This window comes from Sarcophilus harrisii, chromosome 2 (assembly GCF_902635505.1).
Source record: "Sarcophilus harrisii chromosome 2, mSarHar1.11, whole genome shotgun sequence".
In the NCBI taxonomy this organism is placed as follows: domain Eukaryota; kingdom Metazoa; phylum Chordata; class Mammalia; order Dasyuromorphia; family Dasyuridae; genus Sarcophilus; species Sarcophilus harrisii.
Genome location: NC_045427.1, coordinates 32785264 through 32803123, shown reverse-complemented (window position 1 = coordinate 32803123; position 17860 = coordinate 32785264). Strand labels below are relative to the sequence as shown.

General features: G+C 34.8%; 1 gene segment (V, D, J or C); it reads left to right on the top strand.

Annotated features, from left to right (window-relative positions):
• The window catches only part of LOC100935631, an 824790-nt gene that overhangs the window by 448268 nt on the left and 358662 nt on the right, over positions 1-17860 (top strand).

Below are 17860 nucleotides of genomic sequence, written 5' to 3'. Positions count from 1 at the left end.
TGTAAATAAAAAGCTATAATAAAAAAAGAGATGTATAACAGAGCTGCCAAGGATCTATTGCTTTGCCATGAGACTCATTGCATAAAAATAAAATAAAATATGGTATTAAAAAAATACCAATGATACAGCAAACTTAGGCTTTTGATTCTTCATGTAAAAGGAAGAGACAGAAGTTGAGCCAGAAACAAGTGACTGGGTGTATGAGAAAAATTGGAAGAAAACCAAGAGAAAGTCTGACTGCAAAATAAAAGAAGCATTTATGAAGTGCTGACTATGTATCATCTTCTTTTATGAAAATTAGCTTTTAGAAGTCAGCATCTCAGAAATCACTTAGAGTCAAAATGAAACTTTATACTCCCTTAAATTGCCCATGAAGTGCAGTGGAGGAGTAGTTTTAAGTGCATGACTGTACTTGAAAAGAGATTAGGAAAATCATAAGATTAATAATGAAACTTCCTCCTACCTCTTGGTAGAGAACCAAGGGACTGAGATTTAGAATAAGTCATGCATTTTCAGACTTGTCCAATAGGTTTTGTTCATCTTGGGAGTAAAGTGATAGGGGTAGAGATTGGACCTTTGATTTCATTGATATGAGGGATTCCTAGATGAGTGAAAAAGTCTATCAGTGCAGATCAACAACATATCTGCAACTCCTAATCTTGGAGAGTCGCCTATGAGAGTAAATGTCTAATTGTTGTGTTAATCGGACGTATGAGAGGTTGAACTTAAACCCAGACTTTCCTATCTTTCTCATCTCTATCCAAAATATAATGCTGTCTTCATGGAAAATGATAGACAATTTTAAAAAAGGGGTTGAGTATCAATAATATTAAAAAATAAAATAATGGAAGAAAACAAAAATGAGAAGGGTACAACGAATAATTTTATTAATAAATTAAAAAATGTAATATATACTTTAAAAAACATTGCATAGAATAAGAGTTTATGACTGTCCTCCATCTTCTTTATTTATTATGAATCAAAATAAACTCCAGGGTAGTAGGAGCAGGATCATCGTCCAATTGGAAATTCTTTCACTTATTACTGAGTGTCAGGTTACAGCTCCAGGAAAAAGGGAAGCAGACACAAGGGAACAGAGACATTATAAGGGTAAGGAGCAAATTCCAAAAACTTAGTTTTGAGACTGAGCTTAAGAACAGAGGATTTTGGGCCTGCACAGAACTCTTTAATGAAATAAACCAGAGTATGAGACCAAATCCAAAGGAGAGCCAGCAATTCAGTTTCTCTGAACCTATAGAACTTCCTAGGGCGTTGACAGTCACTGAGTACACTAACAGTCTGTGGAAACTGCTCACATAAGCTGACTGATGCAAATCTGGATTAGGAACTTGGAGAGTTCATATCAAGAAAGCAGCTAACAGGCCACTTTCTTGAACCCACTGCTTTGTAAGCACCAAAAACTTATGGGGCCCTACATTAAACTTTGAAGGCAAGTGGAAGGATGTAAAAGAAGCCCAGAGCAATTGTTCTGCAGACATGACCAAAACCCAATACTAGCATAGAGTCCAAAGTCAAGTGGTAAAATAGAAAAACGAATAAGCACAATGAAAAAAAAACCTCAAACATCTACTGTAAGGACATGGAAACTCAAAATAAACTCAGAAGACAAAGCATCTTCAGGCAGGGCAGATTGGACACAAGATTTCCTAGAAGCTTTTTAAAAAAAATGCAACTTAAAAATATGAAAAGTTTTTTGTTAAGAGTCCTGATTTCTTCATAGAGGCCCTAATTGCTGACCTAAACTCATTCAATAAACATTAAATGCTTACTATATTCCAGACATAGTAGTAAGTTGGAGATATAAATATGAGAAAAAAATATCTGTCTCTTCAATTAACTAGCTTACTAATAATGGAAGACAAAAAAGATCTGAAAGGCAGGAATTTGTGATGTTTACACTGTTATTCAAAATAAACTCCAAAAGCTAAAGTGACAAAGAATTTTATTAAATTTTTGTTAGAGGAGAGCAAGCCAGAAAGGAAGTTTGGCTTCCTCTCAAGTCTCTGGAAAGTTTATATAGGATTATGACAAGATTTCCACACATAATTCACCTATCTGCAATTAAACAATTTTGCCATGATAGCAACTGAAAGCAATGTAGATTGGCATGGATGTTAGGAAATGTAACCATTCCATAAAATGTTGGCAAATCCAAGACAGAAGCTTGCAGTGGACTGAAAACGACATGGGTCGTTTTCCAACCCTGGGTGTTGGAATTCCAACTACCCTGGGTGGATTCAGATGCTGAGGGAAACTCAAAATACCTCGGAGTCATCTCCAGCATTCCTAGAGAATTAACTGGGATCTGGGCAACTTTCTGTATGGAAACAGGCTCTAACCCACCATTTGGATTTCCACAGGATAATCAGTTTTCCAAGCAATATGATAGATAATAATCCACAATCCTCTTTTGGGCTTAAGATCAACATTCTCCCAGAAGAAAAAAGCATAATTAAAGAAGCAGAAATCTGGATAACTGTTTCAAAGGTAGTTCATTACCAAAACGATTCAGCAGCTTTCTCACTTAGAGCAAGGACCAGATTGCTGATAAGTTGTTTCTCCCCCCCCCCCCAATATCTTATAGTCAAAGGGATTAATTTGAGTTAAGTCTGGAGCTGTAAATCAGAGGCTTTCCTATTAGACTAAGAAACAAGTGCACTGCTCCCATAAATATCACGAAAGATCATAATCCCAAGTTTCTTTCAATGTCATGAAAGCTGAACAAACTTGGTTAAACAGAAACATGATATGAATCCTTTAAGTAGGTACTTCATTAAATAAACTATAAGTAAATTAAGATTACATATGAACTAGAGAGTTTGCAATGGATATATATTATGAAGATAATCAACAAAATTAGAGTCAAAGAAATACTTCTACAGTTAGCTAGACTGATAACAAAATCATTTTTGAGAGTTTAGACTTCCCTTTGGCTTCTACCTGACAAATGTCAAATGATTAACATTCCTTAAGTCAAATTTTGGTAAGGTAAGGTGAGTTAATAGAGAAGATGGACTTTCAGTTAACTAAAAGTTGCAGGAGGAATGACTGATTCCTTAACCACAAATAAAAAAAATTTGGAGCATACTCTTTTTGCAGGCAAACATAAATATCATGAAATAAAAAAGGCAAGTAATAAAATAATATTAAATAATAATACCAAATCCCCTTGTTCTAAATAACGTTTCTCAATATTCATTCAACCAAAATATTTCATTTTGACTCCCATTTGTTGCTGGGACCTTCTGGAATAGGCCTCATTTTCAGGGAAGCTCTGGAGAGGAGTCCTAGTAGATCTGCTGCTCTGGGTCTAAGTCACTTGTAGATTCTCTATTCAGTGCTACAGACATCTGGCAGTAATTAGACCTAATACAATTTAGTATAATTTATTAAATTTGATTTTTTAGTAACCAGTTCATATAAAAACCAGCTGAAATCTCAGTAATCTTTTTCTGCCATGATAGACCCATCTTTTGCTTGCCATCTGCCACAACTCTTCTTTTTGATCCTCCAGGTCTGTCTCCCTTTTCACAATTCCATCCATCTGTCTTGGGATAACCTGTTGAATTTGGCATTAGGCTCTCTCTGTGATGTCACATTGACATTAGTCTTAAGAGAGATATCCTATTATAGACAAACAATAGTGGAGACAAACTTTGCCTGAAATAGTCTTATTATCATTATCATGTCTTGTCCATTATAGCTGACAAGGTTTTTCTCCTTTCCAAACTTCCTTCTCAGAGTTCATTAGAGTTATAATTTTATTAACGGTCTCCTTCAGCTCATGGGCAAACAACATTCCAGAAACAGCTATGACAACAAAGGCCAACACAAAGCAGGGGCCGTTCTCATAGTTGATGCTACATACTTGGTAGTTCATTAGTGTCCCAACAAGAAAATAAATCAGTTTCAAACCCAGCACACAATTAATTATATTCAGTCTCCGATGACAAAGCCAAATAACATAGCGATCATGATAATTCATATGTGAAATTTCCTTCAAATGTCATTTAAGTCAAGATTAGAAATAAGCTCTGGTAATATTGATATCATGAATTCTTAGAAAATACTGGGGAGGGGGGAGAGAAAAAAAATCTCAAGAAGAGTTTCACACAATGTAGCATTCAGTCATTTTCTTAAGGCCAGTTTATAAAATCTGATCTGCAATTCACAGTCATTGTACACACTAGACAAGACATGTCATTATAGGCAACTCATTGAACTCAATTTCCTTACCTGTAAAATGGGATTTAAAAAATTTTGCTCCCCCTCACAGACTTGAAATGAGAAACAAAGGAAACTCCTTATAAGATTGTTATTGATTATTGCAATGATTGATCTTGATCACACACTTGTGTAAGGTTTTCTTGTGTTGTCATCATTTGTCTGCAGTTTCATATTTTAGAGGGGCCAGTGTGCTAACATATTTTCTAGCAACCTTATTTCTTACTATATTAAAGAGAGTCACCATCAATGGTAAGGTTGGTTCAAGCACTTACCAAATTTACACTGTTACCCACAGAAGCAAGGATAGCCATGTAGGCTCCTTATCAAGTTCCTTCAACTTGGCCTTTGGATCCCAGTCCAGGTCAGTGGCTATGGCTCTGCCAGGTATGTACTCACCATCAACCCTGTGAAGCGTGGTGTTGCTGTTGCCTTTCAGCAGAGTTATAGCATTTCTACCACATGCACCAGAACTGAATTTTAAAAACCTCCCCAGGTTTATGGCTCAGGGTTGATTAATAATTCCAGCATCTAGCTTCTAACCCCATCATCTGTAACAGAAGCCCAACTTCTATTTGTTCAAATATGTTCATTGAAAGGTTCCAGGGATTACTAGAATCCAGGAACTTTTCTGTCTCCCATGAAAAAGATGCCGTGACAAGAGTGATATATCCCATTTTTGAAGTTGTAGAGAAAATACTTTAATATTATGAGAGAATTCTTTATATGTCATCTCATTCTGGGAGGAAGAAGTAGAAAAGTATCTGCTTCAGTATAATTTTGTGCAAAGAATCTTTGGCAGAGCATTCCAAGCACACTGGAAACCAGGAGACTTCATTATTGACCGAAAGTTAGAAAATGTATGTCCGTCAATAATCCGTAAAACATCCTATGAATACTAGTTGCTATTATTGATAGGTTGTTCCTGAGATTAATCTTGCCTCAAAATGTTCCTTGTATTTTCAAATGGATTTTATTTCCTTTCCTTGCCTCCTACAGACTGTGACTCTGTGCCAATCACAACTTTATCTGCTTTGTATCCTCAGCTGTAAAATGGGAATATTAATAATAGCACCTATCTCCTAAGTTTATTATGAACATCAAATGAAATATTTGTCAAGTACTTAGCATAGTATTTGGTACATAACAGACACTCTAGATGTGTTTATTCTCTCCCTCCCTCTTTCCTTTATCCAATCTGTCAAATTTGCATTTTATTGAATTGTATAATTCACATTTGAATTTATGAATTGGGTTTATAGTTTCTTTCATTTTCTCTAGTTTTTTCTGAATTAAGCATTTTTTCCTTTTCTTTAGTAAAGATAGTGTTTTATTTCTAGTTATTTTAGCTTAATCTCCTTTAAAACAATTCTATTCCCATTGACTCTTTTTCTACCCTCAGTTCTCCTCTCCTCACTCTGCATTGATTGTGTGTGTAGAGTAACTGATGCCATTTGAATTGAAGCCATGTCAGGGGGTCTAGACATGCTCAAGATCCCATTAGTTATGTATAAATGTAAAGACTTCCCTTGTTTTCAATGAGTTTACATTGCAAGAGGAAATGACAACACATATTGGGGAGTGGGGATTTTTGTTAGTGAGGAAAAAAGGGTGTTTTGCTTTGGAAATTTATTGGGCTGGTCAGTGGAGCCAAAGAAGCATAGTTTGAGACATTCCCAGTAGAGAAGGCAATACTGAGAAGGGGATAATGTTTGGAGGGCAGTGGAGATGACATGTGGCAGCAGCGAGGCACTTGACAGTGATACCTGGTAAAGGCCAGAACCTACATACCAATATATAAATAGAGCACAAGAGATTCTCTTCAATCTAAATAGAACAGATATCCTACAAATGTTTGCTTCATCCAGAATACTTTTAAAATAACATTTTCTCCCAATTACCTATAAACGTTTGTTTTTGTTTTTTAAGCTTTGAATTCTAAATTTTATCTCTTCCTCTCTTCCCATCTCACTTAACTGAGAAAATAAGCCATCCGATTATAGGTTATTATACATGTGCAATCATGTAAAATATTTCTATATTAGTCATGTTGTGCAAGAAGACAAGAGAGATGCAAAGACAGAGAGACAGGAATAAAGGGGGACAAAGCAACAGAGAGAGAAATAAACACAGTGAAAATAGCATGATTTGTTCTGTATTCTGACATCAGTTCTTTTTGTGGAGTCAGAAGACATTTTTCATCATAAGTCTTTTGGGATCTTTTTCAATCATTGTATTGCTGGGAATAGTTAAGTCATTCAAACTGATCATTGTATAATATTGATGTTATTTTAAATGATTTTCTCCTGGTTCTACTCATTTCACTGCATCAGTTTATCAGTCTTTTGAGGTTTTTCTGAGATCATCCTGCTTTTTATTTCTTATAGCACAATTATTCCATGATATTCATATCCTACAACTTTTTCAGTCATTCCTCAATTGATAGGCATTCTATTGTCAGGATACTGTAAGGCACACTTTTCCAGAACTAAAGTTGGGCAAGTAAACTGTGCCCCAAGCCTGGCATAACAGCAACTGTCAGCAATCCCTGTGCTTGTAACCACTAAGTGAACTGAACCAAGTGCCCTGCTGCTACTCCCAGCCACACTAACCCTGGTTCTGTGCCCTGTTGAAAATCCACAAGACTCAATGATTCCAATGACTTGGAGACTGTCGTGGTCTATCCATGAACTTGGAGACTGTTTACTCAATACCCAAGAATGGCTGTGTTATGGTCAATCTATTTGTAGTTTTTATGCTTAAAAAATCCTACCCCTGCCACAAGCCTGTGAGGCCCTCTTCTTAGCACTTCTCTTGCAAGCTATTTTCCTCACTTTGAAATTAAATTTCTGTTTGATTCCTGGCTCTCACATCTAATTTGCTCTGTGGCTCTAGGGGCACCAAATGGTGCAATGGATAGCACACTGGCCCTCAAGTCAGGACCTGAGTTCAAATTCTACTTTGAACATTTAACCCTTAGTTAGCTGTGTGACACTGGGCAAGTCACTTAATCGCAATTGTCTTTTAAAAAAAGAACATTTTGATAGATTTTGGAAATTTGGAAATTTATCATTAAGGAGTTTGAAGATTTATAATTTTTTAAAATAATAATTTTTTTCAAAATATATGCAAAGATAGTTTTCAAATTCATCCTTGCAAAACCTTGTGTTCCGATTTTTTCACCCTCCCTCTTTTCCCACCTTCATCCTCCATTAGATAGCAAGTAATCCAATATAGGTTAAATATGTGCAATTCTTCTATCAACTATCCACAGAGACTGGTTTGGTCTGGTTGACATTAATTGGTGTCAGAAGTTGAATTGGATATGGAACTAGGCCATTGGTCTCTGGTCTAGCAGGAACAGAACAAGCACCAATGGAGGTTTATATCTCTGGCATCTGATCCCTCCTCATTTGTGAATTCTCTGCCCTTCTCCCTGCTTTAAGCTCCAACTTGGTCAGATTCTCCATTCTTTGGGGACTTCTGGGAAACCAATCCGTCTCAGGTCTCTCTGGTAAGGGTATTCCTTTTGCATGCTCTATCCCCCTAACCAATTGTTCCTGCCTGCTGTTTTTGACTCTGTTCTCTGAAAGCCAGGAAGTTCTTCCATCCTCTGTCCTGGCTTCAGCCCTGCCAAAGTGTTCAGTTAGCTGTGTGCCCTATTAATCTGGCAAATGACTGCTTGGGTAGAAACTATAATTGCATGGTTTATCAGAACTATTTTTGTCTGTTTGTATTTGTCTTGTTATTTTGTCTGTGTTTATGCCTCTGTAAAACATAAAATGTCTTGTTTTTGTGTTGTTTGTAGATTCTGTTACCTTAAAGATTTAAAATGCAGCCAGCCATGAAAACTTCTAAGGGCTGTAGCAAAAGGGTTTAGAACATGAAAAAGATTAATGAACTATCATATTTGAAGCAATTGTCCCAGTAAGCAGAACTTTCTCTCACTTTAGATTTTCTGAGGAAGATTGTTATAAGAGAAAAAATCCTGCAAAAAACCTTACTCTCCTCCCTGTAATTTCATCTTTGGCAATATGGCAATTACAGAAATAAAGTCAGACAATCAAAGTCTGTAGAACTGCTAAGCAGATCTTGGTAAGGATTAGATAGGTGGTACAGTAGATAGAACACCAGCACTGAAGTCAAAAGGACCTGAGTTCAAATGTGACCCCAGACACTTAATAACTTCCTAGCTATGTAATCCTGGGCAAATCACTTAATTCCAACTGCCTCGACAAATAAAAAAAGATCTTGGTAGATTTTGGGAAGTTTGGAGGTTAATCATTAAGGAGTTTGAAGATTTATCATTTAAAAATAATAATAGCTTTTTATTTTTCAAAATACACGTGAAAATAACAAAACCTTACAAGGTTGCAAAACATTGTGTTCCAATTTTTTTGCTCTCTCTTCCTCCCCACTTCCACTTTCCCTTAGATAGCAACTAATCCAATATACGTTAAACATATGCAATTTTTCTAAACTCTTTCCACATTTATCATGTTGCACAAGAAGAATCAGACCAAAAGGGGAAAAAATGAGAAAGAAAAACACAAGCACATAAACAACAACAACAAAAAAAAAGGTGAAAATACTATGTTGTGATAACATTCAATCTCCATAGTCCTCTCTCTGGGTGCAGATGGCTCTCTCCATCACAAGTCTATTGGAATTGGCCTGAATCACCTCATTATTGAAAAGGACCAAGGACATCACAGATGATTATCACATAATCTTCTTGTTTCTATGTACAATGTTCTCTTGGTTCTACTCACTTCACTTAGATTAATTCATGTAAGCCTCTCCAGGCCTTTCTGAAATCAGCCTGCTAATCATTTTTTATAAAATAATAATATTCCATCATATTCATATACCACAACTTATTCAGCCATTCCTCAACTGAGGGGCATCCACTTAATTTCCAGTTTCTTGCCACTATAAAAAGAACTGCTGTAAACATTTATTTGTCCATGTGAGAATCTTTCCCTCTTTTATGATTTCTTTCGGATACAGACTCAGTAGAGACACTGATCAAAGGGTATGCACAATTTTATAGCCTTTTGGGCATAGTTTCAAATTGCTCTCTAGTTCATGACTCTACCAACAATGTAATAGTGTCCCAGTTTTCCCACATATTGTCCAACATTTATCATTATCTTTTCCAGTCATTTCAGCCAAAAAGATTCATCATTTTAAGGTTCTAGGTGGAACTCTTGAGACTTTGGATAATTCCAGAATCTAACTCTCTTCTGAAATACCTTAGTAAGTTTTGAGATACTACTCTCTAGAATTTATTTTAATGAAAAATAAGAGTTAAATTCTAAACGTTTTAAAAGTAAATGGTATATACTTTAACATATTTAATATGTATGGGACTGCCTGCCATCTAGGGGAGGGGGTGGAGAAGAGGGGAAAAGTTGGAACAGAAGTTTTTGCAGGGGTCAATGTTGAAAAATTATCCATTATACTGTAACCTATTTAACATGTATAGGACTGCTTGCCATTTGGGGGAGGGGGTGGAGAGAGGGAGGGGAAAAATAGGAACAGAAGTGACTGCAAGGGATAATGTTGTAAAAAATTACCCTGGCATGGGCTCTGTCAATAAAAAGTTATTAAAAAAAAAAAAGAAACCAGAAAAAAAAAGAAAAATTATCCATCCATATGTTTTGTCAATAAAAAGCTATAATAATAATAAAAAAAAAACAAAAGATAGGATTAATAGCCTTATTGTTCTAGGCACTGAAGGAAGATAGCTAGTTTAGAAGTAATCCCAAAGTTAAAAAAGAAAAAAATTAGGTAAACAGTTTGCATTTTATAGCAATCTCTTAATACTTCCTGGACTATGCTTGTGACTCCCCCAGATGAGAGAATCTTTCCCTTATCTTCTGTTAACACCTCTCTCTTATCTTCTATTACCCCCTCTCATCTCAGTTCAGATTCCCAAATGAAAGTATTGAAAAAATGCTGGAAGAATATATAATCAAGAAGTTCTAAATACAATACCAAATTTATTAAATAATAGATCAATACTGGAACATTTCTGAGTTACTATACTAGGTGCAAGTATGAACATCTTGCAATTTTAATCTGCATTTGTGGTCAAATTATAATAGAGGGATGATATCCACCTGAGATGGAAATGATTAGACAAAGTAATAAGACACAGATGTAAAATGCGAAAGTTTTCTAATTAAATGGAATAGTAAAATTTAAGATTGGACTGTTTTCTCTAAGAAATATATATATATATATATATATATATATGTATGTATTTCTATGATTGGCTTCCAAATTTATTTGCATAGAAATTCAGGCTTTGAATAAAATATTTTAATTTTAAGTTCTGAAAATTGGATTAGAGATTTTACATGTAAATCGTGTTGATAATAATAAAGAAAATGAAATTATGAAAGTGTCTTCTGCCTGATAATTTTAAAAGACAGAAGATATTTTATGGTTGGACCCTTCTGAATCAGGTACAGCATTTAGATCAGGTTAGAAACAGCAAATGGTATATATGTCTGAAGTTTCAGGATTGAAAAACCAGATTTAAGTGATTGTACTAAATTATATTAAGACAGTATTATGTAGGAGCTTCTATCTATGGAGCCAGAAAAGCAGAGCCCTTTGCAGTCATCCTAAGAATAAAGCCTATTGTTTAAGAAAAGATATCTAGAGACCAGTTAACTACATAAGGCATCTGGGATTCAAAATTTGCTGATGAAATGGACACTGAAAATGATTCACTAGAATACAAGTCGACTTACTATCAGTTAATATTGTTGATAACTTTTATTGATTTGGTATTTTCTTTCAAGATGTTATGTTTAAATTTTTTGGTTACTTTAATAAAATGTAAGTCTCACTTCTCAAAAGTAGTTTATTATGAGCTCTAAGGAGTTTGATTTGTAATGTGACATTAATGTGATCATGATCACATGGCATAATTCTAAATTCTTCTCCAGAATGGTACAATCAGTACACAACTTTATCAACAGCATAATAGTATCTTAATTTTCTCACATCTGCTCCAACGTTTGTTATTTTCTTCCTGTCATATTAGCCAATTTGATAGCTGCAGAATGGTAAACTCAGAGTTGTTTTAATTTGTATTTCTCTAATCAATAATGATTTAGAACATTTTTATATAACTATAGACAGCTTTAATTACTTCATCTGAAAGCTGCCTATTCTTACCCTTTGACCATTTACCAGTTGAGGAATTGTTTTTATTTCTATAAATTTGACAGTTTTCTATATATTTCAGAAGTGAGATCTTTCTCAAAGAAATTTGTAAAAATTTTCACCCTAATAATTTCTATGTATTTCCCTCTATCCTATTTTCCCCATTTTTTCTACCCTATCCTTTCACCCTGTCCATTCTGAAAAGTGTTTTGCTTCTAACTTTGACTTCCTCCAATCTCCCCTCTCTTCTGTCATTCTCCCTCTTATCTCTTTCCCCTCTTACTTTTTTTGTGTGATAAAATAGATTGATTGCTACACCAAATTGGGTTTGTATGCTATTCTCTTTTTGAGACAATTCTGATGAGAGTAAGATTCATTATCCCCCTCCCCATTTCCTCCATTTCTCCCTTCACTATAAAATATCTTTAGGGCCTTTTTTATGTCAACCAATCTATTCCATTCCAACTCTCCCTTTTCCTTTCTCTCCATGCATTCTTTTTTTTTTTTCACTACTTCATTAAAAAAAAAAAAGATAATCATCTAATATTCAACTCACACCTGTGCCTTCTTTCTATGCATATTACTTTTAACTGCTCTAATGAAAAAGTTCTTAGAAGTTACAGGTATTATCTTCTCGTGTAGGCATATAAACACTTTAACTTTTTTGAATCCCTTATGATTTTTCTTTCCTATTTACCTTTTTATAGTTGTCTAGAGTCGTGTATTTGAAAGTCAGATTTTCTATTTAGTTCTGGTTTTTTCATCAGGAATATTTGAAAGTCCTTTATTTTATTGAATTTCTATTTTCATCCCTGAAGAATTATAGTGTTTTTCTGGATAGGTGATTCTTTGTTATAATCTCATCTCTTTTGCCCTCTGTAATATCATATTAAAAGCCCTCCCATCGGGGTAAGAGGGGAAAAATTGGAACAAGAGGTTTGGCAGTTGTCAATGCTGTAAAGTTACCCATACATATAACCTGTAAATAAAAGGCTATTAAAAAAAAAGCCCCCCCATCTTTTAAAGTAGAAACTGTTAAGTCCTGTGTTATCATGACTGTGGCTACATGGTATCTGAATTGATTCTTTTTGGCTTTTTGAAATATTTTCTCCTTAACCTGGGAGGTATGGAATTTGGCCATAATATTCCTAGGAGTTTTCATTTTGGGATATCATTCAGGAGGAGATTGATAGATTCTTTCAATTTCTATTTTACCCTCTGATTCTAGAATATCCTGGCAGTTTCAAAAAATAATTTCTTCAAAGATGATGTCTAAACTCTTTTTATCTTTACTTTCAGGTAATGCAATAACTTTTAAAATATCTTTTCTGGATCTAATTTCCAAGTCAGTCATTTTGCCAATGAGATATTTCATATTTTCTTCTTTTTTTCATTCTTTTGATTTTGTTTAGTTTCTTGATGTCATTAACTTCCACTTGCCCAAATCTAATTTTAAAAGATTATTTTCTTCACTGAGCTTTTATAATTCCACTTCCATTTCTTCATTTTTGCTTTTTAAGTTCTTATTATATATGAAAAAGACACTTTCTGCATCCAGAGAAAGAACTGATAAATAGAAATATGTATAAAATAATTTTACATACATAGCAATGTGTGTATACAGCTATATGTGTACATACACCTATTTGTGTCTATTGATAGCCATCTCTTGGGTGGGGTGGGAAGAAGGAAAAAAAAAGAAGAAAATAGAAATGTATATGGTAATTTTGTTGTATATTTGAATGGAATAGCAAATTGGACTTAGTAGAATTCCAGTTTCAAGTACAATCTTTTTTATCATACTATCATGGAAATGCTTGTTTTAATCCATAAATATGTATTAAAGAAAAAAAGAAAAAATTGTTAAATGAATTTTTGTACATTTTTCCATTCTGCTAATTTTGCTTAAAACATTGTTTTCATCAGATTTTTGTGCCTCTTTTAACATTTTGCTTACTCTATTTTTAAGGTGTTGTTTTCTTCAGTATTCATTCAAACAATATTATTAAATAATAAACAATTTTTCTTAAAAAATAAGAGAATTTTAGCACAGACTTCAAGGATTTGAAAAAAAAAAAAAAAAAAAAAAGGATAGTCAGAGTCCCAGGAACTAAAATACAAGGGATCATAGTCTTAATGGGAGATACGTGAGCTTTCAAGAATGAAATACTTAAGACTCAAGGGGAACCAATTCTAATGATGATAAAAAGGATGGGTTGAAAATTAAGTTAATGCATAGAGTATGAATCAACCAGTGCAGTTTAAAACACACACACACACACACACACACACACACACACAATGATACTAGAAGTTCAGTCTCCCAAAGTAGACATCCTATATGTTTCCTTTTTTTTTTTTTTTTTTTTTTTTTTTTTTTAGCTAAACCTCCTATAAAAGCTACTTCACTTATCAGTCTACTTTCTTTCATTTTTGTAGGGATTTATTGATATGATGTCTAGGTAAAGGATTCTGGGGGATAGCATCTAACTCCTTGTTTACATCAAAATATTTGGACAGAAATCCAGATGGTGTAAATAGATTCATTTTGAGATCCTTTTTCCTTAGTCCTAATAGGTGAACAGTATGTGTGCCAGGGCCCAGAACTCTGAGTTCCAAAACTGAATATTCAGGTAATGTGTGAATGGTAAAAGAGTGGTTGGCATTCCAACGAAAAGCATTATGTCTGGGTTCCACAGCAGGTGCTTTGTGAATATACAGAAATTTTTTTTTCTTAAAATAGCTGAGATATATTTCACCAGTAACATCAATGAGCACTTTTCTTGCTGTGGGTCCAGCAATTGGTGCAAAGGATTTGGAGTAAAACATCAGATACTTGTTGATAAATTCCCTGTTTTCAGTGTTTTCATAGCTGCTATTTTTTCCGTTAACTGAAGATCTATTTGGTGTGGGATATCTTGAGTCTCATCTGTTTTAGAACATGTTTTCCTGTTCAGAATATTTTGAATATATATGAGATAAATATGGGGGGTGGGATAACATCAGTCACTCAAATAAATTCTGATTTAATTTTAAGGTGGGTAATTTATTCCAGGAACAGAGAGAAAAGTGAACACTATCATTCAAGAAAACTAGAAATAATTCACAAAACTGTGATATATGTATATGAATAAAATTGAGATTCAGTTCTAGACATCTTATAATTAATCCCCAATATTAAAATGACAAAGGATAAATTCTGTGAGCTGTAAGAAATTTATGTAAAAAACCAAGAAGATAATGACAGATGTCACCAGGAAGAAAAGGAATGAAGACCTTCCCATATGAAATTACAAATTTAAGAAATATGGGTTATGAAACTAGCTTTATAAGTCCAATAAAAGTTAGTGCGTTGTAAAAAATGTAAAAGTGGACGTTTGTGTTTTGAATATTTTTAAAAACTTATGTATTTTAAGGAATTATTTGAACAATAAATAATCCTACAATCTGCAAAGTACTTTAAAGCACTCTCATATTTCAAATCATGACAAACCAAATTGCTAAGAAACTATGACTCTCACAATATTTTATTGATTAAAATGTCAAATATTTCATCAGATGGAATTCTTTATATTTGACATTTTCCTTTTTAAAATGTACTTATTTATTTAAAATTTAAATATAAAATTAAAAAAGAAGAAAAAAACATTGTTATGTACACAACAGATCATAAGGGAAGATTCAAAACACATAACATTAAATTTTCACTTCAAGAAAGCATAATAATAGTAGACATTGTATTCAGAATTGTCCTTTCCTTCCTTGTAGATTTTCTATTCTTCTCTGTGGCATACTTTTTACTTGATTCTTTCTTGCCTCAAGGCTGAGACTACAGTTAAGCATGGATATATTTATGTACGTATATATGTATACACACATATATACCTACATTGATACATACGCATACATCTAAAGCAATATTAATATGGTTGGCATGTTATGTAAAGGTCTCTTTTGATCGAATCGTTTTTAACTTTCACTTTTTCTGAGATCAATGATTGTGACCCTTTTTTTCTAATGAATTCTACTCCAGATCATTGTGTATCTCGTTTCCAGTCCACTAACTCTCCTAATTTATTTATACCATTAACTTGTCTCCCTATTACTTAACATCCTCCCCCACCCTTTCCATCCCTCTTTATCCCATTTTTATTAATCTGCATACTTATCTAACTCACTTTAAAAATAAAGCCTTCTACAATCTGCCTTATTTTATTCCCTCTTCTGATTATTTCTTTAGATTTTGGAGGGTCCTTTTGGATATGTGTGTGTATATTACCTTTCTTCCCTCACATGTTTTCTCTTTAACCAATTTCCAGTGTGAGTAGGATTTCAGAACTACCTGTTTTTCCCCGTCTAATTAATTCCTGTGTCAATTCTTGCTCTGACAACTCATTCATATACCAAACTTTTCCTACATAGTTTTGGTGTCTACCAATCTTTCTTTTGGACTGCCCAATTATTAATGAGAATCTCAAATAAATGGTTTACATTACATGTATAAAACATAGTTTGTTTTTAATTGAAGCCATTAAAATTAATCTTTGGTATTGATTCTTATATGTCATACTCTCTATTGAGTTAAGGTTTATTTGTGACAAAATCCTAAAAATCTGACAGTTCATTAAGTGTCCATTTTTTTCATTCAATATTATACTTAATATTACTGGATATAATTTTTTTATTGCAACCTTAATTATATATATATATATATATATATATATATATATATATATGCTAGAAAGTATTTCAGGACCTGTGGTCTTTTATTATATCACTGATAGATTTTGTGCAATTCAAATTGTAGCACCAGCATATATGCATTTGCTGTATGCATTGTATAATATTTTCTCCTTGGTCTGGGGGTTTCAAAATTTAGCAATATTCCTGTTTATCCTTGTAGGATCTCTTTCAAGTGGTAATATGTTACTTTTTTTCTATTTCTACTTTACCTTCTTGTTCTATCATTTCAGGGTAGTTTTCTTCAATTATTTCTTATGTCATTGTAGCAAGGTTCTTTTTTCTGATCATAGCTTTTATGTTGTCCAGTTATTCTCATGTTCTTTCTTCATGATCTATTCTTCAGATCTGTTGTTTTTCTTATGACATGTTTTACATTCTCTTCTATTTTTTTTCATTATTTATATTGTTTTGTTATTCCATGGTCTCTCAACAACTTCACCGGCTTCCCTTGTCCAATTCTAATTTTTAAGGATTCATTTTGATCCATAAGACCCTGCATATCCTTTTCTAGTTGGTTTACTTTCTTTTCACAGTGTTCTTGTTTTTCTTGAATTGTTCTCATTATTTTTTTTACTTTTTTCTTCATTCTCTCTCGTTTGATTTTTAAGAGGCAACACTGTAAGAGAAATGATCAAAAAGCCACAGAAGCTGTTAGTAAAAAGCTTTACACCAACTGTCAGCTCTGAAAAAGAAATTGCCAAAGAGCTGCAGATTGAAGCAAAAATAAATAAATGAAATGAAATGGCAAAGAGCTCATAAATGTTACGGGTAAAAAATTATTTTATTTTATTTTACATTTTTATTCCACCAGAGGAGGTAAATTAGACCTGCCTGCCAGGGCCTGCTTTCAGACTGAGAAGACCCAAGGCAGAGAGGCCAACCTTTGATGTATACAATTACGGCTAGACAAAGACATAACATTAACAACGAGGCACGCTTGCCTGGAGGCCAAAAGTGGCAGGGCTCACTGATGGAGGGGGTGGGGGTGGAGAGGGGGCGGTTCCTGCTGGTGCTTGCCCAACCACTGGCCACAGAATTTGGCCAATTCCGAGATTTAGCTGCAGCAAAGTTCATCCGGAGGGTGAGCACACAAGACTTGTTACATCAAGCTCAGGGCTTCCTTAAGCCTGGAAGAGGAGGGTCCCTTAAAGAGACAAGTGGTCTTGACATGAGCTAGTCCAGCCTCGGCTTGAAGGAGCCCCTCTTGGAGGGGAACCCAGCACCTCTCAGAACACCTCATCTAGCACTTTGTTGGTCTTGCTGAGGCATCGCAGTTGTCTCTGCCTCTGCGACCCTCACGTGGGGCTTCTTGGCAGGGATCCTGCCATGGTCGGCGATTCCTTCTCCAGCTCCTCTTACAGATGAGGAAAGTTTAGCAGACAGGTTAAGTGACTCGCCCAGGACCACAGCCAGTGTCGGAGGCCAGACTTGAGCGCATCTTCTTGGCCCCCGGTTCCGCAGCCACCAAGCTGCCCTCATCCAGCTTCGGGCCAGCTCCGACTGTTAGGAAGCTTTCTGAGGTTTCCTACTTTGCACCGTTTACCCCCGCTCCAAAATGTCTGAACCTTTACAGCCTTCCCCGGGCTCAGGCGCCCTCCGGGCCTCTCCCGCCGGCCCTGCGCCCCTGCGCCCGAGTCCTCGGGCTCCTCTCCAGCTCCTCCGGAGAGGGAGCCAGGCCCCAGCCCGCCCG